The 22,866-nt window shown below is 37.0% G+C and overlaps 1 protein-coding gene across 1 annotated transcript in view; it reads right to left on the bottom strand.

Annotated features, from left to right (window-relative positions):
• LOC105383008 (ATP-binding cassette sub-family G member 8) overlaps positions 1–22,866 on the bottom strand; it is a 51,052-nt gene that overhangs the window by 25,330 nt on the left and 2,856 nt on the right. The window contains exon 2 of the mRNA XM_038105319.2: positions 2,933–2,977. The gene's annotated coding sequence lies outside the window, so the exon portion shown is untranslated. The remainder of the gene's footprint in view (positions 1–2,932; positions 2,978–22,866) is intronic.

The following is a 22,866-nucleotide window of genomic DNA, read 5'->3' as shown; positions in this document are numbered from 1 at the left end:
TTCTGATGATGGAAAGTAGGTACTTATCATGTAAAAAAATAAGCAGAAGCATTGTTTCAGCTGTGTAGGCGGTGGCATGCTCTGGGACATATTATATAGAGGTCATCTGTTAATAATAAATAAAAAAATAGTCAGAAAGTGTCAGAACAGAATTAATGAAAATGACCCAAATAAACAACAACGTCACGATAAAACGTCAAATTCAATCAAAAATGAAAGTGACAGTTACTTTGTTTTTAAATCTATAGGCTTTGATCATCAAAATGCATCGCACCTGATGCATGACGTCATCAGCACTTTTTTACTATTTTATGATTTTCTCGAAAATGATACATCCAAAAAATACAAGAACATTTTTTTTGTGTCCTTTAGAGCTAAATCTCGAAATGGTTTTCGATTTATAGCAGCTTTAGTTTTTTGAAATGTTGTCCATTCAGAATAAAATATTTTATATCTGTGAACCGCAACCGCAGGTGCATAAACAAAGGAGAGGTGGCCCGCTGCAACCATTACTCACTAGCGACCAGATATTATTCATACTTCAGAATGCGAGAATTGAGCAGACAGGAAACGAAACTACGCCCCTGCTTAAAAGGATACAGAAATAACTAAGTATAGGTATTGCATTTCATAATTAAACGGTTTATGAGATGACACTTAGGACATGGTCTTAGCGGTAAAAGTATATCTTTTCACAAACTTGTAACGAATTTTGAATGCATTAGTTATTTACCCGATTTATACGAGTTTCCATAAATTCATTACAACGATTTCAATCATGGAAGTAATAAAGTAGGTACTAGTTTTCAATACTGACCAAAGTACAATCTCAATTAGCCCGACAAGGGCTTTAGCTATAATCTCAACATTTACTATAAATTGCAAAATTGTAGCCAAACCAGCGGCCGGCAATCGAAGTGTCGGCTAAAACATGTATTTTGCCATTTCCGTTTGTTCTAACTGTAGGGTGACCAACACACTTTGTGGGAATTTAATTTTGTGTTAGTTGACCGTCAACAAAAGTACCTGGGTACCTGTTTTATGGTAACCCATAATTTTTCAAGTTCAAGCCATAACATGAATGCCTTGATATAACCTCCCATGGGAAATATAAAAACAATGGTCAGCAGTAGGAAATAACCGCTATCAATGTCTTAGGTGTAATGAAGGTTCTAAATTAAGGTTTTGATTCCTCAACCATTCTTCTAAGATGTTGTATCATTGAATTTTCGCTCTAAAATCATTTTATTTTATAGAGAATATATACATAGGTATTTAAATATATATTTTAGTTAGATTAATAGAAATTGCTATATTGATTAACTGTGTTTCAAAGTAAATTTTAACCTTGTTGTAAATTTACAAGTTTATTCAAATCAATTTTTTTACATAAAGAGACTTAATTTGACTAAATTAACAATATTTTCTATTAATTTCAGGATAAGTATGTAAGCTATTAGTTTATAACTTATGTATGAAATTAAATGAAAGTAACAAAAACTATAGTTTCTAGCCGTTTCCGCGCAGACTGAAGAAACACTTAGCGTTTCCGGCACTTGGAAAGATGCAACTTGTTCTTCTGCTTATTTTCTAAACACTTTCATAAGTGTAAGTAATTCTGAAGAAGATTTCCAAAGCAATAAATTGCCGTAAGTATACCTATTAGACAAAACAATCTACTCCCAACAATTTTACAGCAGTCTACATAACTATACAAACACACCTAATACCTAATGTAAAAATTCAACGCCATTTCACGAAAAATGTAGCTAATTGTAATCGAAATAACTGTTATTTCCTTAACTGGATGATTAATATAATTAAGTATTAGGTCGCAAATAGACGCACAGACAGGGCGGTGTCTGTTCCTCACACGGAACACTGGGCCTAGGCCTGTTCATGAATGATCACTGATCACGCATTTGTGATTTATTTGTTGTGTGAACATTGTAAAATTAAAATGTTTTTGCAATATTTGCACGTTAATTGCAATAATTGAGCTAATTCTCATTCACATGCTATGAAAATGCCATTGTGATTAATGTATGCTCGAAGTCATACAGCGCAGATATTATATGAATGCTGGTGAAGAATAGTTGTAAAAGTTGTAAAATCCATATTTTTTCTGGTTGCTCGTCATTTTAACATGTTAAAAATAGGTTTGTATGAAACTAACTTTTGCTTCTTGTCTCGTGACAAGCTTATGTTATGGTACCTACATTTATCTTCTACTTAAATCATAATAATTTGTGACTTAGGCCACCAATCATGTAGAATATTATGTGTCTCCATAGGAATTGCCCAGACAGCACGCTCCATCAATCGTGTATCGATTAATGAATCGAATGCATAATGCAATCGAGACGATGTCGATTATGATTGTAACACTTCTGTTTCAGTCTGAGCAGCTGAGCACACCTACCTACGTAAGTACATAGAAAAGTAAGCAATGAAAAAGTTCCACTTAGAAAATGCCGAAACACTATAAAAACATTTAATTTAGAATTTGATCAAAATATTTACGCTGTTCTGAATTCACTATTACGCAGACGGCTTTATTAATAATAATATAATAATAATAATAATAATATATCTTTATTTCAGGTGTAAAAAGCCCATATCATATCCTAATTACATTTACATTTATAAAATTAAAATTAAAAGATACAAAAGTAAATTAATAATAATGTATTTATTTAAATTGACAACTTAAGCCCAATGTGTTAGTAACAATGTTCTTAATTATTAATGTAATTATATTATTATTATATAATTACAATGATATAATATAATTATTAAGCTAGCCTTTTCCGTTGTTTTAAGGACTAATTTGGTGCTGTCACTGGAACTTTATCATTGCTCGTAAGTGTTAGTTAGTTGTTTAATTTTTTCAATGAATTCATTAAATAAACCAAAACACTTAATTACTTACATAATAAGAAATTCTCTAAGATCCTGGCACGCAAGCTTAGCAAATCTGCAAAAAAAGAGAAGAAATTGTGAAACTTTTCTTTCAATCTATATTATATTATGTATAGTGGTTATGTGAAAGCCATGTAATAAATAGATTGGCCACGGTGCTGAACTTGCACCGAGCTGGGACCACGTACGTGTCTGGTGGGTAATTCTACGCATCAATTTGTCTATGGTCTAATTGGACTCAAACTTTCCTTTATAGTGACGACTTTTCTTTACTAGCCACTTAGTCGAAGGATTTAAACATATAGATAGTACTTATGTAGTATTGACATGAACGGAAAATAATAATTATGATAATGGATGTTATAAAACGAGAGGTATAAAACCTCTGTTAGGTGAAATATAGGATTGCATCGAAAATATTTAAAAATAATTGTAGAGTAGGTACAAAAAATATAACAATAAAATGTACCTAAAATGGAGGTGTTATTAAATGACGACAGTAAAGTAAACTGAAATCTACCGACTGATAAACATAAAAGGTAAATAAATGCAAAACTGTTTGCAGCTCAAATAAATAGACAAGGTTAAACCAATAAACCCAATAAATGACACACATACAGTCATACATATTACCCAATACAACGTCCTCACAATACAAGTTGTAGGTAAACAAGTAGCAGTGACAACTGTGACAACATCGGCTACTTTCCTTCACCACGTCGACGTTTTAAGAGAGTAAGTTAAGTAAGTAGGTAATTCTCATTCATAGTAGTTACACAGATGAAATAACAGACGTGACTGAAAGTAAAGAATCGTTCTATATAGCTAGACAAAAAACGAACGAACGAGAGTTGTCGATATTCATATTTATTGTTAAATTAGCTGTTCCCGCGAGCTTCGCTTCGCCTTAAAAAGTTTCGTCTTAGTTCTTTCTTAGGGTCAAGACCATATTGTAATCCAAATTTCATTGAAATTCGTCTCAAATTCGTCCAGTAGTTTTGGCGTGAAAGACTAACAGACAGACAGACACAGTTACTTTAGCATTTATAAAATTAGTTAGGATATAGATGTCTTCGTGGTTGATCTGTCATTTAAAACAGAGTGTTAAATAAAATAATTTAAGGTTTTGACAGCTACAAAATGATAATTTGTTTCAATTTCATTCAGAATCAACATCAATTACTCATAAATTGACAACAAACCCATATCCTGTAACTTGTGTTGCGAAACAACTGGCCAGTACAATCTGGTTAGTCTAGATTTCCTGTCCTTTGGCTCTCATCAGCTCTCCTCGTTAAGATTAGGCAACCATGCCTCGGTCACGTATTGACCATTGCAATTGCAGTTTTCGTGCTTCCAGCCGCGAGTTATGGATAACAGGGTAAACCGGTGCAAATTGGTCTACTTAGAACGTTTCCTTGTATAATCAATTCTGTTGAGACTGTTCCTCTGTTGTTTAGTGGGTCACTATTGTTTCATAGCTGTAATTTGTTACAATTGTTGTAATTTGTTGAAAATATAAATTAATTCCCATTTTCAGGTTAGATTGTCTGATCTTTAGCCATAATTCATAATAATCATAACAAGTGAAGAGCAATTTTCCCTTCGCGGGTAATTAAAAAAACGTTCTTATCGACTTAAGATTCTTATTTCATACTTCATCATAAATCAAAGAGTTATTTTTGAAGTTACATTTAGAATAGCTTCCACTGTGCATTACAAATTTCAAGGCAAAATCCAATTTAAAACTGAGTTTCCTAATTGGACCAGTAAAATTTCATGTAACGATCTAGTTGGCATTCTAGATTGCAATTCAAGCTCTAAAAATACTAGATCTTGTTGGACACACCCCACAAAAGTAAAGGTCTGCCAAGGTGAAAATTAACAAGACCAACTTTAGTCCTAACTAGGTATTTACTGAAAGGTGGAATTTAAACCAATTTAATAAAGGTTATTGGAGTGTTGAGTGGAAAATCAACCAATGCAACACATATCGCAGTTTCGATTTTTTGTAACCAATAAGTAAATGTTTTCTTATCCATTATCAGATCCATGCTTCGATTTCTCATGCCCAATGCCCATAACTGCCCAATCCCAATACATAAACTTTGATTCTCGCGAAATTATTGCAAGCACATGATTTTTTCAATAAATTAATTCTATTGGTTAAACGTTTGTAGGGCGTACTAGGTATATACGAGTATGATGTAGGTTAAAATAACTTAAGTATACAAAAAATGCGGTATTGGTTTGAACAAGTGGGAAAATTTCCGAAACTAGCAATCTAAGTAATCCACAATCGCTCATCCTTATTACCAGTGTATAAGGTTCGATTTCCGTTAGTATATTGATTTAATAGTGTTATGAAATTAGGTATGATAGTATATTACGGTTTACGGTGAATCGTAGATTTTATCTTGAATAAAGAATGTTAATGAACGAATAAAATAGTAGGGTATCAGAACAGTAAATTTTACAACTCGGGAATGTTGGGTGTTTGAAACACACACATTGACCAAGACCATTCCTAGACCTAAGTACCTTTGATAGTTTATTTTAATCCGAAGGTGTCTTTAATACAGGGTGTTGCAAAAAGGGTATACTAAGCCGAAACCTACATGAGCAGCATGGTATATCTAACTGAAATCAGAATTTCAAAATTCGCGTCAATAAAAAAACTTTCGGCTTAGTATACCCTTTTTGCAACACCCTGTATATTGTGTGACGGTCAGTTTCCTTCTGAAGCTTATAGTCCAGAACTTATAGCCGATATGTGAGGATTATGGTTATAAAATACGTAAGTATCCGAAAAAATGTATGGGTGTTTCCCATAAAAAGTTCATAATAACGAATACATTGTACGTAGAGGCTGGTAACCTTTGCCTCCAAAGACCGATAAGTAGCTTAAGAATTAAAACCAAGCCACCAATAACGGAATATTAAAAAGCAACGCCTCTCAAAATTCGAACATCGGTTTGAGCTGACACAGTGGCCGTGACTTCGCTGACCTCCTGGGAATATTGTTCTGTTTCTGTACATCGCAATAGGTGCAAAAGATACTAATCTATGGTCACACGATACGGAATGCGTCGGGGATGAATATAAATTATTAATGTGTCTCTATGACATGCCATTAGAATCAAAACATTCCTTGAACAAGGCCTGAGTTTGTTGTAGTACTAGGCTACTTTTGAATGTAAGTAAGTATAACCTTAAATGGTAAATTAAACACCCCGTATATTTGGAAAATTTTTAAATATCTAATGGGCAATATTAAAACGTTAGGAAACAAACAATAAAATTGTACGTATGTAATTAGGTATTAATTAAATTCAAATGCAACAATGGTCAAATAAACGTTTTAGATCTCCGTGAGAGGAAGACGCCATTGTTTATTTTAATACATTATTCAGCATTGATGTGTCAATTTGTTGATTGGATATAATTTGTTTTTAGCTCATTACATTGTGTTTTTATTAATTCTTTGACTAAGTACTATTGAAGGTTACTAAAAACTCAATAAGTACGGTAGGTATATACGTTTTCCTTATCAAACCACATAATTTACAAACATTTCTTCGGGGAAAACTCAAACGAGTTATATTTAAACCAATTTTCCGCCTTTTTCCGTCAACATCCGGTGACAGTACCTGCCGTAAAATATCACGCCAATTTGCATCTTATCACCATCTGATACAGTTTATTTCCGCTGGTTTGTCATTGATAGTGAAGATGAAACAAAAAGTGACATAGTTTAAGTGTGGGAGTTGGCATAAAATGCAAAGTTAAACAATGCGTTCACCGCAAGTAAGTATGTGTCCCCTGAAACTCGCAAGCATTGCACGAAAAATAGTCTCTAAGATACTGAAAATAAGATGAAAGTGATATGGTCTAACATGGTGATGGAAGAGACAAGTAGACGAGTCGTGTTCGTTTAGAAATGTGTGAAGCGAGACATTGACATTCCGATGTGATGTTAATGATCGTTTGTTGTGAATGAGTGCTAAACTGGGTCAGATCGTTCTGATTTGGGATATAAACAGCTTATAAAGTGTACAATTTCGAAAACTATAGGTATGTGCTAGATAGGTCAGTATACATACCTGCTGATTTAGGAAGCTAAAGCCTAGTTGTGCATAGTAACATTAAAACTATTGCTGATTTTATTAACCAATCCGAAATTTGTGTACTGTAAACCCAGCTATGGGGATTAGTAGTGCTTTTGTATCTACTTAGATTACGTACCTACTAGCACCGCTAAATATCTGTGAACACTAATCTCTGTCTCAGTATCGGCAGTCGAGACAGATGTTACATCTAACCAGGGGGGTTAGTCTAAACTGACGAAAAACTAAAGAACGAGAGCTGTCGGGCAATCAGCGTTTAATACAAGGAGATGGAGTCTTTGCTTTTCGTTTTTCGTCAGTGTAGAGTAGCCCTCCAGCCCCGGTTTCCCTGTCTGTCCGTCTGTCACTGATACAGTCTCGTAGCGACCAACGAAGATTAACAGTTCAACCGATATACCGTTACCAAACAGAACTGTTACTGTAGATAAGAAAATACCAAATAGTTATGGCTTATTGTGATCGCGATCGCATTATGGTAAATTGGTAGAGTAGTGTGAAAGAAATTCAGATTGACACTCAATTTAATACGGTTATCACGGCCCGCGCTTCGATCCTGAGAATTTGGTTCAAAACTCTCTATCCTTACTTATTTAGATATGTACTACTCGTAGGTCCGCACAAATTTCTTTAAATGAAAGTTAAAAGACATAGACTTAAATTAGTGAAGCATGCCTATTTTCTATGCTTGCTTACTCAATTGAATCACTATATCAGATTACCTACATAGGTAGGCAATTTAACCGGCCCGTCAACTCAAAGGCAATTGTCTGAATGTCAATCAAGTCAGTCGCGCACAACTGGATTACACCCCACGTGCCATCTGGACTGCATCATATTATACGAGGAGCTGTGCACCTATTATGGTAACCAGCTAACTAAACGAACCGTTTCTTGCAATTCACCGTAAGACCGTAACCGATCCACGAGCCATCTATAATGCTATGTCGCGCCAACCTAACCGTTTATCAATTTTGAAACGCATCTTGTTATTCTGGGTTGGTATAAAGATGGTAAGTAGCTCAGGTAAGTAGGTACTATTTTTTTCTTAGAGTAATATTTTTACTTCATTCCCGGTTATTCTAGGCCTTTCTGGGGATATCCTTTCACTATGTTTCACCAAATAATGTCTATTCATAAACAGTGGACATCCAGAAAATTAAAAATGTTCTATTTTATTTTCCCGCTGTTTTTACAAATGTCAAATTGTCACCGCAGTTACGTTCGAAAGTTGTAAAGGGGTCGTCGTTTCTACCGCAAGACGCAACATACTGCGCAGCCACAGGTGAGAGCCAGTTAACCTTGATACCGGAAGAAAGCGTGCGTTCGGATACTATTAGATGATCAATTAAATCAAGATAGGAGAGATCAATAACCTCGATCAGGTGAGAATGGCCAATTGTGTTCCGATGTACTTATACCAAAATAGATACCTATATTAAGCTTAACACTTCGGACTTTGTTTTTAATAACTCTAACTATAAACTATATCTTTTTCGAAATATGAACCTACCTAAGTAAGTTCTTATTTTCTTACTTACACATGTTTTATTGACATAAGTACCAACCTACATATTTTTAAAATTTACTGCAATTTAAATCCTATAACCATTGGTCATACTATGAGCGTTCACTGCAAAACACAAAACATTCCTTGATGGTGACTAATAAATGGATATGAATGAATCGCCTTGACATTTTACTATAATTGGTACATACAGTAGGCAAGCGACTTCCTATTGCAGTTTACACAAATTACCTACGTCTTAGGCCCAAATTCAGGCTGCTAACTATAAAAACTATATAAAATATATAGATACACATATGTCATTTGGTAAGCTGCTTTGTGAACCTATATCTCTTTGAATATATGGATCTACCTAATTGCATGACAACTCTCCGATTTCACCAATATGCTTATTTGAAAATAAGTTGATGTATGAGGTAGCTTCCTCTCGGGTAAATAGACGACTTATTCTGGGATAAGCCTTATTCTTCAATGTTGAAATAGTCAAGCAAAAGTAGCCTCGTAGATATCGGATCGGCTACATTCGTACATCGTAACACACTGAAGTTTAATACGAAGTGTCTCACGTAAAATATTAATGTACTTACGATTCTTATAAGGAACGTGTTTTAGATCAGTCACTGCGGATATTGGAATGGAAAATTCGACCATGGTAGGCTCGACATTTTAAAAAAATGCATGTTTTATTAAGAACTAGGTAGCTGTTCCCACGAGTTTCGCTTCGCCTCAAAAAGTTTTCCCGTGGGAAATCCGGGATAAAAAGTAGACTTTGTTCTTTCTCAAGGTCTAGACTCTAGACCATATGTATACCAATTTTCATTCGGTAGTTTTGGCCGTTTGCCGTGAAAGAGTAACAGACAGACACAGTTACTTTCGCATTAATAATATTAGTTAGGATTAGGATGTTTTCAAATCCTTTTACTTTTCCTATAAAGAAAGTTTTCTAGTAAATTATTACGGCATTGACCTCCTCGACTTTCACTGATAAATAACTATTCAAACCAGTAATTATGAGCGCATATTGAATATTAACAATATTTTAATTTATTCAACACTCTAGAGAATTTATTTGACTTTCATCTTGAATAATATGTGTCTGCCACTGCCTTGCAAGAGTGTTTATAATAATTATAAATAGTATAGTTAACTTATTTAAAATATATTTTATATAATTATTTCAAACCTTACTTTTTACAAAGATTATTAGAAAAAATTACAAGCCGTCATTCCCTTTCCCTTCTTTTTACTATTGGGCATCAGAATCTGTGTCCTAGTCATTGAAGTATAAAGTAATATTAGTTCAAAGATCCCGGTCCTTCATGTCGCCACTACCCTCAATACGACACAGGACCTCACTACCACACACACTTTATCAGGTTCCTAAAATAATCATTTTCATTTTTTACAGTCAAATCATCATCATCATCAGCCTATAGCAGTCCACTGCTAGCCGTAGGCCTCTCCCAAAGCACGCCACTGGATGCGATCTTTTGCGAAAATAAAACTTCATCATCATCACGACCCATTAAGTCCCCACGTCTGGGGCACGGGTCTCCTTCCAATGAAGGAAGGGTTAAGGCCTAGTCCACCACGCTGGCCAAGTGCGGGTTGGTGAAATAAAACTTAATCAAATGAATTTGTTGAATCAAATTCTTACGTAATAGTCGTTAAGAGCCTTTAGGTCAATAATTTGTTTAGTATTCATATCAAATGCTATCTCAATGTCAATGTCGGTACGTGACAGAGGTCAGTCTCTGGTTGCAATAAATTAAACCATATTATTATTATTAAGGCTCGGCTTTTAAATCGATGATGCAGAAAGTTGCGTAGAAACTGAAAGTATAATCTTTGTCTAATAATACAAATATAACCATACTTATGTAACGGGTACACTACATAATTCCGAATTACTTTTTTACGAATATGAAAATAACGATTTTTTAAATTTCGAATTTCATAGTTCCGAATAATTCACAATCCCGAATTTTAAGTTTCCGAATAACGAAAATCACGAATAGTTTATAAACGAAATTTCAAACAACACATTTATTAAAATGACGAAAGTCAATTTTCCGAATATTATTATTTCGATGTTTCAAAAGTACGATTTTTATTATATCGAATTATTTAAATTACGAATCCCGAAGTTTTAATATTCCGAAAATACAAATTCCCGAATGTTTCTTAGTTAACAAGAAATGGTTAACTATTATGAATAATGCAGCATAATGCGTATAAAAACAATATTTTTTAAGCTATATTATGTGAAACGCTCCGCTCCGCTTCGCTCCGCTTCGCTGCGCTCCGCTTTGTTTTTCGATATCAATGTGCACCTAACACACTCCTCCTCGCTTTGCTCGTCGTCGCACCTATCTTTAGGTTTAGGTCCTAAGGTTTTTAAGTTTAAACACCATAAAAATCCTAACAATTGTTTTGCTCTATATCTGAAACGCTCCGCTCCGCTTCGCTGCGCTCCGCTTTGTTTTTCGATATCTATGTGCACCTAACACGCTCCTCCTCGCTTTGCTCGTCGTCGCACCTATCTTTAGGTTTAGGTCCTAAGGTTTTTAAGTTTAAACACCATAAAAATCCTAACAATTGTTTTGCTCTATATTTGAAACGCTCCGCTCCGCTTCGCTGCGCTCCGCTTTGTTTTTCGATATCTATGTGCACCTAACACGCTCCTCCTCGCTTTGCTCGTCGTCGCACCTATCTTTTGGTTTTGGTTCTAAAGTTTTAAAGGCGTTTATGTTTTTTGTCAAAATCACGAATTATCATATTTCCGATCGGGATTTGACTTTTTCGTGATTATAATAAATCGGTATTTTATTTTTCGTATATTAAAGTAATCGTATTTTTTAACATTCGTATATTTAACAATCGTAATAACAATATTTGTGATTATAATATTCGAAATTATAATTTTCGTGATTATTATAATTCGGTATTTTAAAAAATCGGTATTGCAATATTTCGTAAATTACATATTCGGGGTTATCAAATTCGGAAAAAAGTTTTTCGGAATATTTGGGTGTTCCCTTATGTAACACGATACTTGTTGATGTAGTAGGTAATTTTAATGCAGAATTGTGGGATTGTTTTCATATCAATTAAGGTTCTTTATCCATCAAATAAACACGGAGTTTCTAAACTCAAAAAGATTCATATATATATACATATATAAGTACATCAGGATATATTCGATTGTAGGTTTATTCTATCAAATGGCCAATTATAGCTATAAACTCTAAAACAATTAAGTAAGTAGTAGGTAAGTTATACAAATTTCATATCCTTGCGAAAGTTTACAATAAATTTGAGGCTATCGATCTTCATCGCTAATGCAAACTGCAATAACATATCGAGACGAGTAAAAACACTCATAATTTATTGATATAGCAAATGCGTTCCTTACAACATATTCGTTGCGCAACACAGTGTATTGGTAAGTAGTATGGTATCATACATGTACACTAACAACAGTAACGGTCCAAGAAAGAGCCTTGAGGTACGCCGCATTCTCTGACCATATTGCATGATTTTGCAAATATAAATGGAGTGAATCCAATCTTTGGTATCTCAACAGGAATTCAAAACGGATCTTTGTTAGCTACTCAATGTAGTAGCGAACAAATATTAGTTTTTATTTTTATTTTAACAAACACGATCTCTCTTTATAACATAGCAGTGTGTCTAAATTATTGAAACTGAGCTCTAAAATAGGCTAACCAACATTTTAGGGTTAAGTACCTACAATGATTCATCCTAAGCTAGCTAATCTAAGCTAAGAGTTTGAGGTTAACCCATAACTAAACAGAGCTGATGCATTTGTCAACCTCGTTTCCAGATTACAGTTAAAACTAACTACGTTATAAGCGTAATTCTCAGTCTCGGTTTGACCGATCCCGCTACTCATCTGACCCTGATATTTCGAAGCTTAAATTATAAAAGTGTACGCGCTTACCTATTTCAGTTATTACTCCAATTAGTGTAATGTGTAAAAATAATAATACATATTATACATACAATACTATAATTATTGTGAAGTTGATTATAGTAGTTCACCTAGCGCCACATACCTTACTCAGACATCGATAAAATGTAGGTTAACTAAGGAAGGTAAAGAAGACTATGCAGTTATAATTTGTGCACATAACTATACCATAATTTCAGGATTTTATCTGCTTGTGTGGATATCTTATACCGTTAGCAGTACAAAGTAGATACCTTAATTTAATCAAAAGTGAAGTACGTGTACAGTTGTAAACGATAAATATACCTTCTTAGATTGAAGCTGGAAGGTACAGACGACATGTTGGTCTTAAAACCGCCAGATTGTAATTGTGAGAATCAATTGTCTTATATTCAAGCAGCCAGCCGCTATGGCATCATTCTTCCAAGGCTGTACAGACTTAATTAGACAAATTGTTTAAATAATATCGTCAGTCTTCCTTCTGTACTCAGTCGAAAATGCATTTTTCTCACGTTAACCAAAGCCCGCACTACGTTTTTCATGAAATTATAACTCTTGTGCAGTATGAAATAAGGAACTAGTTTTGTCCAGCATACATGATAACCGCTACAAAGGATTACGGTATCTTAATCTAATTTGAAGCTGAATAATTGTTCTTAAAGAAATGAAACCGCACACATGACTTGGGTCTACTTAATACAATGGGACTATAAAAATGTACAAGTTTATTGTGATATTATTTAATTTAAGCACTTATACACACTAGATTTACAGTTAGTGATAGTGGCTTCCTCTACTTCCCATATTGAAAACGGAGGAGTCATTTAGCTTGAACTTAGGCTCTACAAAATATACAGGGTCTTACAAAAAGGGTATAAGTACTAACCGAAAGCGGGTAACTCAGGGGTTCATTCTGAACAACTTTTGTTTTACGAGTTTTGACAATTCGCAAAAAACAATTGCTTCTCCATGGGTAGTAAACAGTTACGTGACCAACAAAAATTGTTCAGTGTGATCCCCTGAGTCACCCCCTTTCGGCTTAGTATACCCTTTTTACCTTTATACTCCCTGTAGAACGCATCTTTCGCAACAAAACCAATACATCGTTTCTTCGGAATCTTGATACCATAGATTACATACACATTTACCACTCACACAGGTAGGTTGCGCCACCGGGATAGCTCCTAGGCTAGCGGCACACGCAACATGCGCCTGCGCAAGAGTGGCCGGACCGGAACCGCCGCCATTGTTTCACATTTTTATCTGGACGCACATCGAATGTTAATTCCGAATCACAGATTAGTGTCCGTGGTGAAGCTAGATCCGCTTTCGCTTTTAGAATCAATGTAGAGAAACCTGTGTTTGTCTGTACGCTGATAAAAATAGCAACAAAAATGGCACTGGTCAAACAGAAGTAGCAATTTTGAAGCTACTTATTAACTTATTATGTTAAACATAAACATGATCATAGGTGCTGTTTAGGTAGTAGTACGAGTACCTAAATGATATAATTAATATGGCGATATGGTTCTATTTACTCAAAGAAATACTTATTTCCTACCTAGAATATGGTAAAATAATTGAATATCACTTTTACTGATCCAGTCCAGCTACCAGTTATTTCCATAAGGAGAAAAGCGGAGGAGCATCTCACTGAGAATGCGAGGAAAAAACCAGTAAAACTGGTCGAAGAATAGCAATGTTACTAGAAGCAGTCACCTAAATATCATACTGGCAGCATCGCTGTACGATGTCCAATAGATCGCAATGTTATTTAACTTTTATAAAGCAAAGACGATCAAACAGGTATTAAATGTAGTTTAACCTTTCTGTATTATATCAAATTAATCTAAAAAAAACCCATCTCGAACATATTTTTTTGTTATGACCGCAATTTTCGTTTACTTGAGTAAACTGATACTACGTATAACTACAATTAGTTCCTCTCATATTACATGATCGGTTAATGGTCTTCGGGTTAACATAATGAACGGTCAATGGTCCGATAAATGTATTCCACGTAACAAAGAGTGTTCGATATTCAAACAGGAGGAAGCAAATAGCGCCAAATATACCGGAAGTAGCCATCATTAATGGGACTCCTTTACATTTCCGGTTATCAGTTATTCAAGCGGACCTTAGGGGACTAATAAAATGGTATGGAGGTGAGATGTTAGAAATGTCTCTGAATTTAGCTATTACGTTTTAAAACTTTTTAACCATTATGAAAAAAGGGTTTTCAATTAGTTATATAAAATGTGTACTAAAACTACGTAATCACCGATAAATTTACTCATCCATAAATTCCCGAAAGCCTTAGCACCCCGTTGAACTCTTTTGTATGAGCAATAAGTTCCTAACCATTAATCTGTAACTATAACACACATAATCGGTATACCGAAGTTAATTCAATAAGGATATAAACCCAATAAGATATGATTCACATTAGTAGCGCTTTATCACGATTCGTTATCGCATAATTCTTAGCCAATCGGCAGTCGTGTAATGGCAATTGGCAGGATGATCAATGATTTGTTATAAGTAATTTTATTTTTAAATTTCGATCGAAGCAGACGGTTTAGTCTGGAGGCGTGAAATCATCAAATACCTAATATTACGTCAACAACGATGTCGGATCGCGTGGTAGGCAGCACAGTGATGCAAACAATATGTTTCTTAAGCCTATACATAATGAGTTTATGATCTCTGAGCACATACTACTTAGTAATTCCGATTAGTAATCCGAAGTTACTCGGGTGACATGAGGCTTTGATGAAATAATGAACATTGTATGTCTCGTTGAAAATTCAGGTGCAATGGGGAAGAAAACCAAGTGAAACTATGGCAGCACCAGCGTGTGCCTTTCTGGTTCTGACCAATTACATCAATGGGGGGAAAAAATGGCGACTGAACCCACCAATAGGAACTGGGGAATTAGGCACAGTCGCCTAAGGCGCCATCTGTAATTAGCTTTTAGTTTTTCTCCACATTGAACATGATTTAACTTCGTTTACGATTTAACACTAAAGTCAGGTCTGGCATTGGGAAACAAAGCCACAGCTACGGCCATCAGATATTATGAAATGTTTTGGTTGTCCCGTGAATTTCGCTGACCAGATATCGCTCTGAACAATCTGAACTCTATTTCAAGTTCATAAAGGTGATATGTTCGACATTCGTTCTTGAAAATGAGGTAACAAAGGACAACCCAAAATGAATGGAGTGAGTTTTTTTCTGCATGATCAACAGCGCATCCTTCATGGTTATTAAATGTGAGGACAGCGGAACAATGGCTACTTGTCCCGTTCAACGTGATAGAGATACTTATCCAGACATTATCATCAGCCAACAATCGTTTATACCTAGGCATCCTATATAGGCCTCAACAGATATAAAAATCGTAATATTTTACAAATCAGTAGCTTTTCCTGCGATCACTGTGGGAATACCTGCATAAGAAGGCCTCTATCACAATTTTTACTTAAATGGATATAGGACTGGAACACTTTTAAGTTTATTTCACCTCTTATGTATTTTCGTTTATTTTTTATGTTATTACTAATTGAAAAGGCTAGTTAGGTATTTTATTATATTATAATTTCATGGCACGCAAAGTTACTTAATTACACACTTGGGCTACAAAACTTATAACATTATAATTATAAGAGGCAGCAAGGCCTGAAAGACTATAATCAAGTGTAATGAAGTGTTAACTAAACTTGGGTTCAATGACAGGTGAACAGTAATGTTAAAATGTTACGTAATGTCATTATTAAACACATTTTAACTTGGTAATTCATATCTGTTATTAACGTGTTAACAATTAAGTAACCGCTGATTTGAGTAGTAAACGAAATATTGTTGCACTAGCTTTTATCATCATCACGACCCATTACGTCCCCACTGCTGGGGCACGGGTCTCCTTCCAGTGAAGGAAGGGTTTAGGCCTAGTCCACCACGCTGGCCAAGTGCGGGTTGGTGGACTAGCTTTTATATATAATAATAATATATGTGCAAGGTTTCTTACAGCAAAAATAGAGAGTCGACTAACTTTCATCATTCGTACAAGACAAATGCTTGGCTTTATCTTACCGCATCTATCTTCATCATTCTATACTGTTGTCATATGCGAGTCTATGGAATGCACATAACCTCTTATTACTATCGCATTTGACTCACATCTTACTTACTACAGAGCAATTTGTCCTCATTTCTACATATTGTTACGGAACAGAGATATTTTCTACAGATTTGTACAAGTTATTAACTGTCTAGTTAGCTTCTAGGGTGCCTAGAAGGAGGGAATACAGTGTGTAAGGCAATTTAAAATCGGTTGACGATAAGTTTTAAGTATGTCACCCTACTTATAAGTATGTGGCACCCGCATTGACTGTGACAGAAATACCCACTATCACGATAATGGCATCCATAGGTAGGATGGTAAGTATAGGCTGCTTCATATCATAACAAATATAATATGTGTTGTTTCTTTAGAGTTTATATAGTTTTACTAAGCAATCGGTTATTCGGGAACATCCAGAAACAATGTACTTATACCAACGTTGTAGATCTCGTGATTTATTAGAGTACGGGGAGATTTTTGGCTTTGATGTTTTAAAGTCCTCATATACTTACCTATATTGCTAAAACCCTGTGTGAGCCTATTTTAGATACACAATTTAGTAAGTGGGTACTTACTTACTTACACAAATTTTTAACAACTTCTTTTGAACTGTAGTGAAAATCTGAGGTTACATTGAGTATTGCGTGTAAGAAGGCTGACACACTTGCCTCTTCTGACACACCAATAAATAGTGTCTTGGCTTTGACACAGTTAAATACCATAATAGGCATTATGTAATGTGTTTATGTACTGAAAGACTTGCTAGCATATACCTACATTTGCATAAACCTACTGGGTTGGCTGGCTGGCTTAAGTTGTTTGCACTGTTGAATATTTTTAATATTTCCGAAGTTAAAGTAATTATTTGCAAAATTTATCCTATATATTTGATCTTAATCCGCAGAGCCTGGAGCGTTCATAATTTGCTACATATATGTAGCTCAATTTTTCACCGACTTAGTAAAGCAATAAACCCGTTTGCACAACAATAATAACAATAACTAAGTCTCATGAACTCACACAAGGGCATTGTCTTTCGGAAGCAGACGTACATTCAGCCAAAGTGATATGTGTGCCACCCCAGAGATTTATGTTTGATCCTATGATTCATAGGTGCAATAATGATATTAATATATTAATAATATTTTATGGACGCATACAAACAATTTCTGTACGTATAGGTTTAGTATTTTTCATGGCCCGTATGACCCGTCAGTGGATCATAAAATTTAAGTGTTAGCTCTGAGATGGCATACTTATATCTTTAGCTGACTGTACAGTCGCGGCAAAAACTCCACTTGAGCTGTAAGAGCTAGTATTGTTCGAAGATTACCGTCTTCTGCGTGGAAGGACGGCTTTTTGTGCCGGCACTGTTCTCTAACACGATAAGTGGCGTGGCTGGATTGCTTGGGAGACTTGGGACACAGAAGAAGGGCTAGTACGGGGCGCATTTAAGACGTGACAAAAGTTCTCCGTCGCGCTCGCTCTTGAGGCTGCACGTTGTGAGTGAGCGCGATGCAAAAGTTATGTCTCGTCATAAAAGCGCCCCATGCTACTACAGGAAAAGGTTATGAGTTGCTAAACGGGAAACCTAACCTCTACTATGACTTACTTTCTGTCTTAGCGTGTCGGTGATATACATATTAATAAAATAAAGTCAAAATTTGGACACCAAATAGCCTTTGACATACATTTTAATTGTATGTTAAATCCGGAAGCAAATTCAGTTTATAACTATAGTTTTGTTTCAACGGGAACCATTCTAGCGGTTCAACAAAAGACTTCCTTGTAAAATCTTAAGATAGTTAAATATTAGCACTAACATTTTTACGACATGTTACCAAAGACATCGTCGAGATATGCATCTCGTCGGGTCTCGTTACGTGTAAATCCGCTGACTCACTTGCATTCCGTTATATAGGTAAGCGTCAACCTTCCAACATCGTACGAATATCCAAAATCGTCAAGCTGGGAAAAAAACCAAAACAAGTACGTGTATACATAAATAGTGATGAGTACCTACATTTGTAGGTACTCATCACGGGGGGCTTGTCGCTCACGTCCGTAGGTACAAACCCTAGTTACCCTACACGTGTCCCCTGGGTGGTGCTAACGAGTGACAACGCCGAATGTCGGGCGGCGGTAAATCGACCCGACCTCCTCTCCTAGCAGAGGCGGCGATCTCCCGCCGTAAAAAAGGAGAATCACCAACACGCCTGCCAAGCGCGGTGATTATGGCAAATAAACCTCCTGATGGAAAAAACAAAGCCCCGGCCCCCAGTCCCCGGCAGCCCCGCTATCCCGGACTCCGGTAGCGGTCACGGTAACGGCGGGGCAGGGGGTGCGAAGAATCTCCGGCAGAGAGTCGGCTACCAGCCCAACCGACCCTTGCACCTGGCAACATATAACGCACGGACACTGAGGGAAGACGTGAAGATAGAGGAGCTGGAAGAGGAAATCAGCAAGCTAAAATGGGACATTATAGGGTTATCCGAAGTCCGACGAGAGGGAGAGGATACGGAAATTCTCCAGTCCGGAAACTTGCTGTACCACCGGGAGGGCGACCAACTGTCCCAAGGGGGTGTCGGGTTCATCGTCAACAAGTCCCTCGTCAACAACATCGTTGAAATCGGAAGTGTGTCGGCACGGGTTGCGTACCTCATCCTGAGAATATCTAAACGATACTCAATGAAGGTCATACAGGTTTACGCACCCACATCTAAGCACACCGATGATGAGGTCGAACTTGCGTATGAAGACGTATCGTCTGCCCTGCGTAAGCTCACTACTCATTTCACGGTGGTGATGGGAGACTTTAACGCGAAACTCGGAAAACAAGAAGGCGGCGAGACGAAAGTGGGGTCACATGGATTTGGAGTCCGGAACCATCGTGGGCAAATGCTGGCTGACTTCTTGGAGAAGGAGGGCCTCTATATGATGAACTCCTTCTACAAGAAGAAGCCACAAAGGAAGTGGACGTGGATTAGCCCCGATGGGAAGACTAAAAACGAGATCGACTTCATATTGACGGATAAGAAGCACATATTCAATGATGTCTCAGTGATCAGTAGGGTTAAGACCGGCAGCGATCACCGACTCGTAAGAGGCACTTTGAATATAAACTGCAAAATAGAACGCTCCCGTCTAATGAAGTCCACGCTCCGCCCTACTCCTGCTCAAATCCAGGATCCCGAAAGCTTTCAGTCTGAGCTTTGCGACCGCCTGATATGTTTAGAGAATTGCGTTACAGTTGACGATTTAAATAATAGGTTTGTGGAAACTGTCCGAGAGGTAGGATCGAAATATTTTTCGTCCCGAACCAACCGAGGACCTCAAAAACTCTCAGATGGGACTCTGAGTCTCATAAGAGAACGGAGAGAAATGAGGTTGCAGTCTTCAGTTGATATGGTCGAATACAGACGTCTAAACAGACAGATCGCCAAAGCAAGACGTTGCGATATGAGACGCTACAATTGCAAGCGCATTCAAGACGCAATAGAGCAAAACAAGGGCTCCAAAGTCTTTGCTAGAGATCGACCTGTTCGGCAGACTCTGTTGACCCAACTGAAGACCGACACTGGCAACACCGTTTCATCAGTGCCCGAAATTCTGGGAGAAATTGAGAGATTCTACGGACAGTTATACACCACAACACAAAACCCTATTACCAGCGGTGCTCACGACAGCCGAGCGCCACTCACCCGACACTATACCGAAGATATTCCGGACGTCAGTCTAGACGAGATTAGTATAGCTCTCAAACAGCTAAAAAACAACAAAGCTCCGGGAGATGATGGAATAACGACAGAACTTCTGAAAGCCGGCGGTAGACCGATTTTAATAGCACTTCGGAGGCTGTTTAATTCCGTCATACTCGAAGGCACAAGCCCGGAGGCATGGAGCAGAAGTGTAGTGACTTTGTTCTTCAAGAAAGGCAACAAAGCCCTATTGAAGAATTATAGACCCATTGCACTTCTGAGCCATGTGTACAAGCTGTTTTCGAGAGTTATTACGAATCGTCTCGAGCAAAGACTCGACGACTTCCAGCCACCCGAACAAGCCGGGTTCCGAAAAGGCTATAGTACCATAGATCATATACACACGCTTCGGCAGGTTATACAGAAGACCGAGGAGTATAATCTACCTTTATGTCTAGCGTTTGTGGACTATGAGAAAGCCTTTGATTCTATTGAGCTCTGGGCGATGCTTCAATCCCTTCAGCGGTGCCATATAGACTATCACTATATCGAGGTGTTGAGATGTATGTACAATGCTGCCACAATGTCAGTTCGATTACACGAACATAGCACAAAACCGATCCAGTTGCAAAGGGGCGTGAGACAGGGAGATGTTATTTCTCCGAAACTGTTCACCTGTGCACTGGAAGATGTTTTTAAGCTTGTAGAGTGGAAAAGACTGGGCATTAACGTCAATGGCGAATATATCTCTCATCTACGATTTGCTGATGACATAGTTATTATGGCGGAAACGCTGGAGGAGTTAGGCGAAATGCTCACAGACCTCAATGATGCCTCTAAACAAGTTGGGCTGAAAATGAACATGGACAAGACAAAGGTCATGTCGAACGAACATGTTTCATCATCGCCCGTAACTGTAGGAGGTGTCACCATCGAAGTTGTCGATCAGTATCCCTACCTAGGACAAGTGATCCGATTAGGTAAATCCAACTTCGATAAAGAGGTAGCTCGTAGAATCCAACTCGGATGGGCAGCGTTCGGGAAATTACGACACATCTTCACTGAAAACATACCTCAGTGTCTGAAAACAAACGTTTTCAATCAGTGCGTGTTGCCAGTGATGACTTACGGAGCCGAGACGTGGTGCTTCACCAAAGGGCTTATCCACAAGCTCAGAGTTGCTCAACGTGCTATGGAAAGGGCTATGTTAGGCGTGTCCCTGCGAGATAGGATTCGTAATGAAGAAATCCGCAGGAGAACTAAAGTTACCGACATAGCCAAAAGGATTAGCACGCTGAAGTGGCAATGGGCTGGCCACGTAGCCCGCAGAGCCGACGACCGCTGGAGTAGAAAGGTTCTGGAGTGGAGACCCCGTGTCGGCAAACGGCGTGTCGGTCGCCCCCCAACCCGTTGGTCTGATGATCTGCGGAAGGTAGCGGGAAGCCGCTGGATGCAGATGGCGGGTGACCGTTTGGGGTGGCGATCGTTAGGAGAGGCCTATGTCCAACAGTGGACTACAGAAGGCTGAGAGAGAGAGACCTACATTTAAAAAAGCACAGCATCATACACTCACGTGCAAAGAAACAGTTCCACTTCAAAATTCGGACACTAAATGGCCTGAATTTTTTCGTACATTTCATAGCCTTTGTATACAATACTTTTAAGTCCCATTATTGTAAAGTCTGTGTTTTCTAAGTATACAATAAAGTGTTTATAAATAAATAAATAAAATAGTATAATAGTTGGTAAGCCTTTAAACGTACTTCAATATTGCAGAGACGGCGTCATTAAGCTAGCCTTTTGCGCTTGGAAATAACTTGGTGCTTTTCTGACTGGAACTTTTTCATTGCCTGTGACATAATTTAAAAAGTAGGTATATTATACTGCACTGCCCCTACTGTATACGTACGTACTTAGTGATTGCTATTTAGTAGAAGGTATGTAAAACTCTACGTAGAAAGTGTCAGCGACATTTCCGTAAACTCGAAAAAAGTAAAAGTAGACACTTTCTAGCTACAAAAATGCATCATCGATCGTGTCCGAAAAGAAGAAATTTCTCCAAATGAGTCTTAAAATGAATATAAACAACAACTAACTTATAAACAACCCTAGCCGAGATTGCCAAAACAGTCAATCAATCAATGCCAGGCAATGTCATATTGGCAATAGTTGTACCTATCTATACACTGATGACCTGTGGCAAAGCTAGCGTCCATAAAACACGATTCCTATTTTATATACACGCCTTACCTCATGATATCTCATGTAAGTTAGTTCATTATGGCAAATTCATACTGTAATTACTTTTTTGACTAATCCACGAAATTGTTAATAACACCTTTAATAAATATGAATTGTCACAGTATCAGCCGAGAATCACATCATCATATTATTTTAAGACATTATAGCGGTAGGCAAGCTTGCCTAATTGCATTCAACATTAAATATAACGTACAACAATCAGAGCGTAAATTTTACCAAAAATCTAAGTTTAACAT

Source organism: Plutella xylostella, chromosome 22 (genome assembly GCF_932276165.1).
Source record: "Plutella xylostella chromosome 22, ilPluXylo3.1, whole genome shotgun sequence".
In the NCBI taxonomy this organism is placed as follows: domain Eukaryota; kingdom Metazoa; phylum Arthropoda; class Insecta; order Lepidoptera; family Plutellidae; genus Plutella; species Plutella xylostella.
Note: the sequence above shows the minus strand (reverse complement) of the source record. Positions and strands in the feature narration are given on the sequence as shown.